The sequence below is a fragment of the Hemicordylus capensis genome, chromosome 3, assembly GCF_027244095.1.
Source record: "Hemicordylus capensis ecotype Gifberg chromosome 3, rHemCap1.1.pri, whole genome shotgun sequence".
NCBI classification, from domain to species: Eukaryota; Metazoa; Chordata; class Lepidosauria; order Squamata; family Cordylidae; genus Hemicordylus; species Hemicordylus capensis.
The window spans coordinates 321039965-321048771 of record NC_069659.1 but is presented as its reverse complement, the minus strand read 5'-3'; the positions used below and the strand labels follow the sequence as shown (position 1 = coordinate 321048771).

At 43.7% G+C, this 8807-nt stretch overlaps 1 protein-coding gene across 4 annotated transcripts in view; it reads left to right on the top strand.

Moving 5' to 3' along the window:
* The first annotated feature begins 4222 nt into the window (after positions 1–4222).
* IGSF10 (immunoglobulin superfamily member 10) overlaps positions 4223–8807 on the top strand; it is a 73119-nt gene continuing 68534 nt past the window's right edge. For 2 of the 4 annotated variants that reach the window (XM_053313154.1, XM_053313160.1), the window contains exon 1: positions 4223–4268. The gene's annotated coding sequence lies outside the window, so the exon portion shown is untranslated. Of the gene's footprint in view, positions 4269–6340; positions 6434–8807 lie in introns of those variants that run through there. The other 2 variants (XM_053313157.1, XM_053313158.1) reach the window with 2 other exon arrangements.

Sequence of the window (8807 nt, the reverse complement as noted above, 5' to 3'; positions counted from 1 at the left end):
CCAGCAGGGCTGTTCTTATGACCCTGGGGCAATTAATTATCCTATTTAACCAAAAAGCCTCAGCCGCAGCAGACCACAGATCTTTCACCTTGTCAGCTGGTAGCTGAAACACTCAAAGCTGTGTTTGATAGACTCTCATTACTAGAGAGGAAATTGGACATTGTTAAGACTCTTCTGCATGATCTGTCTAAAGGGCAGATTAAGAGGGGGAGGATTGATATAACAGTGGGGAGAAGAAGCACGGCTGTGGCACTTATCAGACCTACCACAACTCCCATGTGATTCCAGGAGGAAGAAGCACAGTTAATAGAATATTACAACCACACCATATTTCTCTTGTAGTATACTCGAATAGGGTAAACTACAACAAGTGGTACAATTTCTATGCCATTAGATACTCGCTAAGTCAGCTCTTGAATTGCAGTCTGAGAAATGTAGACCTCAAACAATTTGAGAGGCTACCATCTAACCATTTCCAAAGTAGGTTTATGTTGGGTTTTTATTTTTCCTGGATCCCGAATGGGATTTTCCAAAGAAAATCCTAGATTGAAGGTTTTGAGATATTCCCTAAATGCTGTTTTGCCAATGCCATCTTGGAGCCTTTAGTTTTAAAACCTCCCAGGAAAATACCAGAGCAGCTGGGTGAACAAGAGCACCGTAAACATGCTGAGACGGAACCCAATGTGTCTGAATTATTTTCACCCATGGAATCTCACTCAGTTAACTCCCTCTTCATGCATGTTACAATCGATGAGCTGAACCCTTCAGTAATTAGCATCTCTTCAGTGATAGAAGATCTGGCTGATAGAAGTAACCAGCCTATCCGGAGGCAGTCTGTGGAGCTGACGGATAATAAGGCAGACTTTTTTCCTCCTCACCAGACATGACTAACGATCATATGCCTCCCTCACAGGGCCAGAAGGAGGCTGACTTGCAACATGAGCTGGAATTAATTAAGACAGACCTCCCACTTTTGGTACACCTTGCAGAGGTATTTAACAAGCCAGAAACTCTCCCTAAGAAAGATCGGTGGTTTAATTTGTTGGCTGACCCCAACTTCGCAGTTGCTATGCCTCTTCCGGCCAAGATTGTTTTAAAACTACAGATTTTCCAACTAAAAGCAGTACTTTTGAAAACCAAGTTGCTACAATGAACCCAAACACTCCTACTGTTCCATCACAAACTCTAGTTCCTCGCATAGAGTCTAACCCAATGGTCCTGAAGGAAATGCAAGAGAACTCCCCCCTGCCCCCCAGAAACAGGTCAAGCAATCTTGGCCCAGGAAACTCTTGGGGGTAGAGAGGCTCCATTCAGCCACTGAAGGGAGGCAGATCAGCATGGGCTTGCTTTAGTGTCATGGAATGGGGGGGGATGGGAATCTAGATCCAAGGACCCCTCATGTTTGAGCCTTTTGGACAGATTTGACATCATACTGGTGTGAGAAACCTGGGCGCTCTCTGAACTGATACTTAACGGATTTTGTGTGTTTTCCCTTCAGGCCATTAAGAGTAAGAAAAATGGCAGACCCAGTGGGGGCCTTGGGCCTTTTATCTTAACTAAGTTATGGGCATCATCAAAATGGGTCTCTTCTTTGGGTAACATAGCACTGATTGCAGAAGTTGCTCATAATCAGACTGCAGTGCTGATAGTCAATGTATATCTCCCCCCGAAATGCAGGACCCAGGAAATTAAGGAAATTTGGGGAAAACTGGAAGGGTACATTGCTGCCCTCACAGAGGAATTTCCCAATGCAAGTATAATTCTGGGAGGCGACTTTAACACAATAATGGGCCCCAATGATGAAATACTTTATGCCCAATGTAAGAGACGTCCCCCTATTTGGGAAGAGTATGTGCTTCCATACATGCACCTCTCTAAGGACAACATCTCAAACTTGAGTGGGTATTGTTTGGCCCAAACGACCTATGGCTGAGATGTATTTGTTTTAAATGGCTCGGTGGATAATGGCCATCCGGCAGAGTTAACATTTTGGGTGGGGAGGAGAGCGAGCGCCACTGACTATTCTATTATTACGAGGAGCCTGGCCCAGTGCTCTCTGAGATTGGAAGTGGTCCCACAAGTGGAAAGTGACCACCACCTAATTACTCTGCTGCTGCGAAACCCACTGGGCCCTAAACAATATGAGTCAGTGCCTTCTATGAAGACAGAGGATAACTGCTGTCATGTCAGATGGTCCCAGAGTTTGGCTGATAAATTCTCCACTCTTCTCCAGACACATCACCTACAGAAGTTGAGCCAAGAGATGCTTGATCTCTTGGACCTGGTTCAAATCCTACAAGTATATAACTCCATTACTTTGGAATTACAAAAACATCTTACATCTAAGCAGCGTGAATCCTCATGAATCCTCTAATAGACAGTGGAGAACTTCCAGACCATGGTTTGACCAAGATTGTGTGGAGTGTAGATGTCTTCTTTTGGACAGATTCCAATCTTATAAGATAGATCCTGCTTCAACATCAGTGCAAGAACTAATGTTACAGAAAAAATAATATAAACAGCTGATTAGACAGAAAAAGCGGGTCTATATGAAATCTTCTTGGGATTTGTTATTGTATTCAATCCGATCAAGACAAGAGTCCCTTTTCTGGAGAACTGTGGCAGGGATTCCATTTGGAAGACATCTGATGCCTGATGCCCAATGCCCACATCCATCCGGAGCTTTGGGAGAGGCAATTTTGAAAGTTGTACTGGGAGGAAGGGACTTCGCCAGGCCCCTTTACATTCAATGAGGAGCTATTACCTGACTGGTCGCTCGTTACCACAGCAGAAGTCTCTGACCTAATACACCAACTGAAGCCAGGCAAGGCCCCCGGCGCTGACCTAGTCCCACCGGAGTTGGTTTTGTCCAATGTGGACTGGTGGGCACCGGTGCTTGCTTCATTGTTTACTTCCATTAATAGATCAGGGTGCTTGATGCCGAAAGGGTGCCGAAAGACTGGGGCTTGTCTATCATTGTACCTATCTATAAGAAGGGGTGCAGAAGTGAGCCAGGCAATTATAGGCCAATCAGTCTTCTGAGTACAGTTAGCAAACTTTACGCTAAACACCTCTATTGGAAGTTGAGGGAATGGATGGAACAGGACAACATTCTTGCAGAAGAGCAAGAAGGGTTCAGAGAAGGGAGGTCTACTGTTGACCATTGTTTTGTTCTTCATCATCTCACACAGAAATATGCTCAGTCCTTGCATGTTGCCTTTGTAGATCTTAGGTTTGCCTTTGACTCAATCCAACGGGATAGGCTCTGGGATAAACTGAGAGCCTCCTCCATTGATCGGAGACTCTTAGCTCTAATTAGAGCCTTACACGTATCGTCAACCATGAGGGTTAGGTGCAATCCACAGGGAGGAATCAGAGCTATTCCAATTGGAAAGGGGGTCCAACAAGGATGTGTGCTGGCGCCCTTGCTGTTTTTAACTTTTTTGTCAATGATATGCCCTTGGGGGCATTGGCTGTTTATTGTAAGAGAGAACAGTTGAGCATTAATTATCAGGAAATGAAGGTGCTCTCCTTTGCTAGGAGACCTAAGAGACGGGTATGGAAGATAGATAGAGCAGGTCCAAAATTTTGTATACGTGGGGGTAGCTGTTCATTCATCAGGATCAAGATGGGCCCATGCCTCTTATGTGGCCCAGACTGCCCAGAACAGTGCCCAAGCTATTTTGCAGTTCTATAGAACCAGGGGAGGGCATTTTATCCCCACAGCCTTAAAACCTTTTCAAACAAAATCATTGGCACAATTACTGTATGTTGTCCAACTGGGTCCTTACCCAAATCTGTCCCCCCTAGAAGTGGTGCAGTCTAAATTCTTGAGAGCAATATTTCAGAAACCCAAGTGCACCTCTAATGCGAGGCTCAGATTGGAGGTGGGTCTCATTAGAGTTAAGGCCAGACAGGCGCGTAACAATGATAGGGCAAGGGGAGACAGTTGTCTGGGGGCCCCACTGCCTGGAGGGGCACCCCAGAGGCACCTCATGTGACTCCCCATTGCCCCCTGCCCAGCCCCATAGCCCCTCAGCCACTTGCCCTCTTCACCGTCTCTCCTGCTTGTTCTGCTGGCCCGCAATCGAAGCAGCAGACAAGCTGCAAAGAGCTCCTTTTCTCCCGCCTCTCAGCTGATCGGCGGGTGGGCGGGGCTTCCACGGAGGCCTCCGTGTAGGCCGCAGTGAAGCCTGAACTCGAGTAGGGCCCAAGCCAGCCAGGAAGGAGGAGGCAGCCAGAGTGTTACCCAGACCAGCATTTGCCAGGTAGAGTGTGAACTCCTTTTTGTGGTTACCTTTCCCGCCCCCCCCCCCCCGCCATATATAGGGATCTGCTTGCCATAGGGCTTGGATAGGGGGGAGGAGGGACCGAGAAGTCTCTGAATATTTATTTTGAAACAGCTTGGAAAATTTGCTGACTTAAAAAAAACTATCTAAAAAGTCCTATAAGTGGCTTGTTTCATGGCAGAAAATTGCAAAAACTTCTGGAACAGTATTATATTAATTTTATTTATTCATTCATTTATTTATAAATGCACTTATGTTCAAGTTGTTTTGCAACCCAGAAGGTCTGAGTGAGAACTGTGAAGCATGTGTGGTGCTTTTATTTTATTTTTCTTGTGTGTGAACTGCTCCCCAATAACTTGCAGGGACTTCAGGGTAAATCTGGCCAACATGTGGATGCAGCACCTCCATTCCAGAGGAGATGTGTCTTAAAGGGCTTTAAAAGCCTCCTGTGAAAAACCTCCTGCAATCAAACTTGACTGAATTTCTTCAGAATTCTGAGAAAACAAACATAGGCTCACCCTGCATGGTTGAAAGTCTCCTTTGCTAATCTGCAGCGAGGGGCCCATTTTAATAATTCATCTTTCTAGTGTGTTCTAGGCATTAAAAGTAATACAAATGTATAGTACTCAATGTATATCACTATATATTGTGACGTGTGTGTGTGTATTCAGTGAAATGTATTTGCAGGCAGCATACTTATTTTGGAATATCAGACTTAAATCCTTGGGGGCCTGGGGTGTGCGGAGGCCCTGGACTTTGGGGGGGGGGGGCCCATTTTAAAATCTTGTCTCTGGGCCCACTCCAACCTTGCTACGCCCCTGAGGCCAGATGATGGCAAATGGCACTGTTTTATTGGCTGAGGGTTTTTCCCTTGGACACAGGGCTGAGCCACTTAGTATTAGAGGATTCCTATCAGTCGACCTGGAAGTGTGCTCTGAACCAAAAGATTACCACCTTGGGCCTCGATCAGTCCGCCTTGCTTACGCAAAGTTTAGAGACAGCTAGGAAGCTCATTAAACAGAGAATATAGGATATTGAGAGACAAAGAGATATAGCTAGGGCACCTGCCTTTCAGAGCCAGGAATCAGTCAGTTATAGTTTTGCCCCAGCCCCCTATCTCACTATCTTGGAGGTGCCCCCACTTAGAAGAGTTTTTACCCTGGCAAGATGCAATGCCCTGCCTTCAGCCATCTTAGAGGGCAGATATAGAGGGACTCCCTATGGGGAGAGGCTCTGCCTATGTGGAAAGGGTCAAATGGAAACAGTCACCCATGTGCTATTGGAATGTTTGTTCTATAGAGACCTGCGTCGGGATCTCATCTACCCTTTGATGGCTAAATGCCCAGGTCTTGATTCTCCTCAGATGATTGGCAGGCTGTTGGAAGGAAGTAATTCCAGCACCACTAGACAGGTAGCGAAATATTGTAGTGCAGCCCTCCATTTGCGTAAGATAAAATGGGAAAATAGGTGATGGATTTAAGGCCAGAGCAACTTTTGCAGCTACAGTGTGGCTAACTGCAGGTGGGCATGCAGGTATTGGGATCACTTGTATATCATCAGTAAATCTAACAACAAAATTTGAATTGTTTAACCCCTCTTAGATTCAGGAATCGGGAAGGCAACTGTTTAAATTTTGATCTGTATGTAATAATCTCATAAGTATGAAATACTGCTGTCTCCTTTTATTCTTAGTTATGTATTTTTAGTAGTTCTGGTGGGCCCACTTTCAGTACCTTGATCTATGTTCAGGAGGACTTTTTAAAATTTATTTGATTTTATTGTTTGTAGTAGAACTTTGTTTTCTCTTCTACATTTGTTTTAATCTCATGCTGGTCACTGACTGAAATAAAGAGATTTGATTTGAATTATCCTATTTGAGGGGCAATTCATCACTAATCAACAGGAAGCTGTGATCAACAGGAAGCAATAAAATGGACAAGACTTGCAAACAGAACACTTAAATAACTGATAGCATTTTTTGCTGAATAAAACATACTTGTGAGTAAACATTACAGATGGATCGTGGCCACTGAGAAGCATTGCTGAATAATATAGCACTGCATTAAGTCTTGTGTGGAATCTCCATTAGAGAGCTCAGGAGGGGAAATGATTGTATCTGCCCCAGCTACAGCAGAAGTGCACAGGTAAGGGAGAAGGAGAACTGCTAATTTATATTGTCTGTAGATATGGAGTTAAAGTTCCAGATAAAGTAATTGGTTTAGGAAATCTGTCAGGGAGATAGATTGAACTACATGCCTCATTGCTAGCTAAATACAGGAAGAGGGGAAGAGAGAAGAAGGAAGTCTCTCACTCCAGGTGAAATAATGAATCCTGAGACTATCAGTCTAACAAAGGGGAATCAGAGTAGAGAAAGTCAGAGGGGGGATGCCCTTACTGGCTCTACCCTTAATTGCTGGTGCTGGTGCCATCAGGAACTGCATCTCCAATACATTTTAATGCCACTTGCAATTAATTATGGAAAAGCAATCTCTCAGCAGCACTAAAGGGCCACAGTGTGGAAGAAATTCTGGTTATCCATGCCCGATTAATCCCATTGATTTCTACAGGACTGAATAACTGCTTTCATGACTGCAGCCCAAGTCATTGGTACATCTGAATGAAATAAAGTCTAAATGGGGTTGGCTTGCACACCAAAGCTGTGGTTAATGTGCTGCATGCCATTACAATTGGTTTTATTTTTATTTTACTCTTTGGAAATCTGTGTGTCTACTTCTATGAAATGATCTATTGCAACACAGGAGCCAAAAAAGAAATTTCCATGGGTTTCTGCAGAGTATTAAGTTCAACAACAGTCATATTTGTACAAGCTATAAATGGAACCATCTAAGTGAAAGCAAGGGTTTTGCAGTGCATTTCATTTAATACACACTCAGTTGAACAAGAACCCCCCCCTGGAAAGTTCAGCATTGTTTTCATACATCTTATAGAAATGTAAAAACTGAGCTCTGCCTTAGTTTTTCATCTCAAGGTTAATAACTACAGAGGCTTAACTATAAAAGAAGCTAATGAAAAAGTGGTCTTAAAGTATCTACTGTTGTTTTCCTTCAGGAAGTCTCCCACACCAAACTTTAATGTCCTGACATAGTTGTCGGCTGAGACATCACTGTGAAGCTCTTCTCTGATGTTGCACTGATGTGACTGTTTGTATATTCTAGTCTAAAACATGGACACAGGGGCATGGTCTGGGAAATGAGCTCATGTCATGATGTCAGGGGTTGGCCAACCTGAGCATTGGCTGGGGGCCCATGCTCACAGATGCTCCATCACTGCTGCCTTCTCCCACAGAACAAACGATATAACTTGGTGTGGGAGCACTTTCACAAGAAAGCACAAGGGAAAATGAAAGGGAGACCCACCGTGTGGTGAGATTTTTTGTAAATGGATGTGACCTCTTCTAAGGTGGTGTGACGAGAGACCATGGTGCGACATACCAAAATATAACATACATGCCATGGGCAATTAAGTATCTCCTCAAAGGCTCTGTTAGGGGTGTGAACTGAAAAACAGTTCATTTCCTGATGCTACAGTATTTCTTCTGCAACTATCTTGGCACATCTGGGGAAATCACTCATGAGGTAACACAAATGGCCTGTTTTCATTCACTGGTTTGTCTCTTTTGTTCTCCGTTGATTTCAATAGGAGACTTGTACTTTGGCCTGCAACTATGCAGTTTTCCAGGCAACCCAAATGATATTTGCAAGCACTCAAGGACTCCTCCAATGGATCACACCTGCCAAATTCAGACATATAGCCCCCAAAGTACTAGTTTAACTGTCACTGAAAAGGGCATACTCAGGTGCATTAGTTTAAACTAATGATAAATAATGACAATATTTAAACTAATGATAAATAACTAATTAACTCCTCCTACTACTGCTATTAATAGCTACTCAACTAATGGTAAACAAATATTAAAATAACTTTTAAAATAAGGCACAGCAGAGAAGTACCTACCCAGGTGGACAAAATCCACACACGAAGCTCCAACACCAAACTTTGGCAAGGCGGAAGATCGGTACTGTACTTCTGCCTTAAGACCTAAATGTTGAAATGGATGGCTCCCACCTTTTTCAATTGTTCTGTTTGACATCTACTCAAGCCAAGCACAAAATGGATTCTGTACATTACATTGGATAATTCACCCTGAAATCAATGAACCTTAAGCTTTGTAAAGCTATCTATAAAAACAGGTTGTATATCAGCAGTAGAGCCTTGGCTTTGCATACAGAAGGTCCCGGTTTCAATCTCTGGCTTCTCCAGGGAAAGACTCTTTCCTGAAATGCTAGAGAGCTGCTGCCAGTCAGTGTAGGCAATATTGAGCACGATGGACCAATGGTCTGACTCAGTATAAGGCAGCTTCCTAGGTTCCATTACAATCCTAAGCAGCATACCTCTTATTCAGACTCACATTCATTTGACTCCCAGACATTCTTCCCCCGCCCCTTCCATATTATTTAGTCAGATAAAGTTCTACTAGTCACATCATATTTTTTTAAT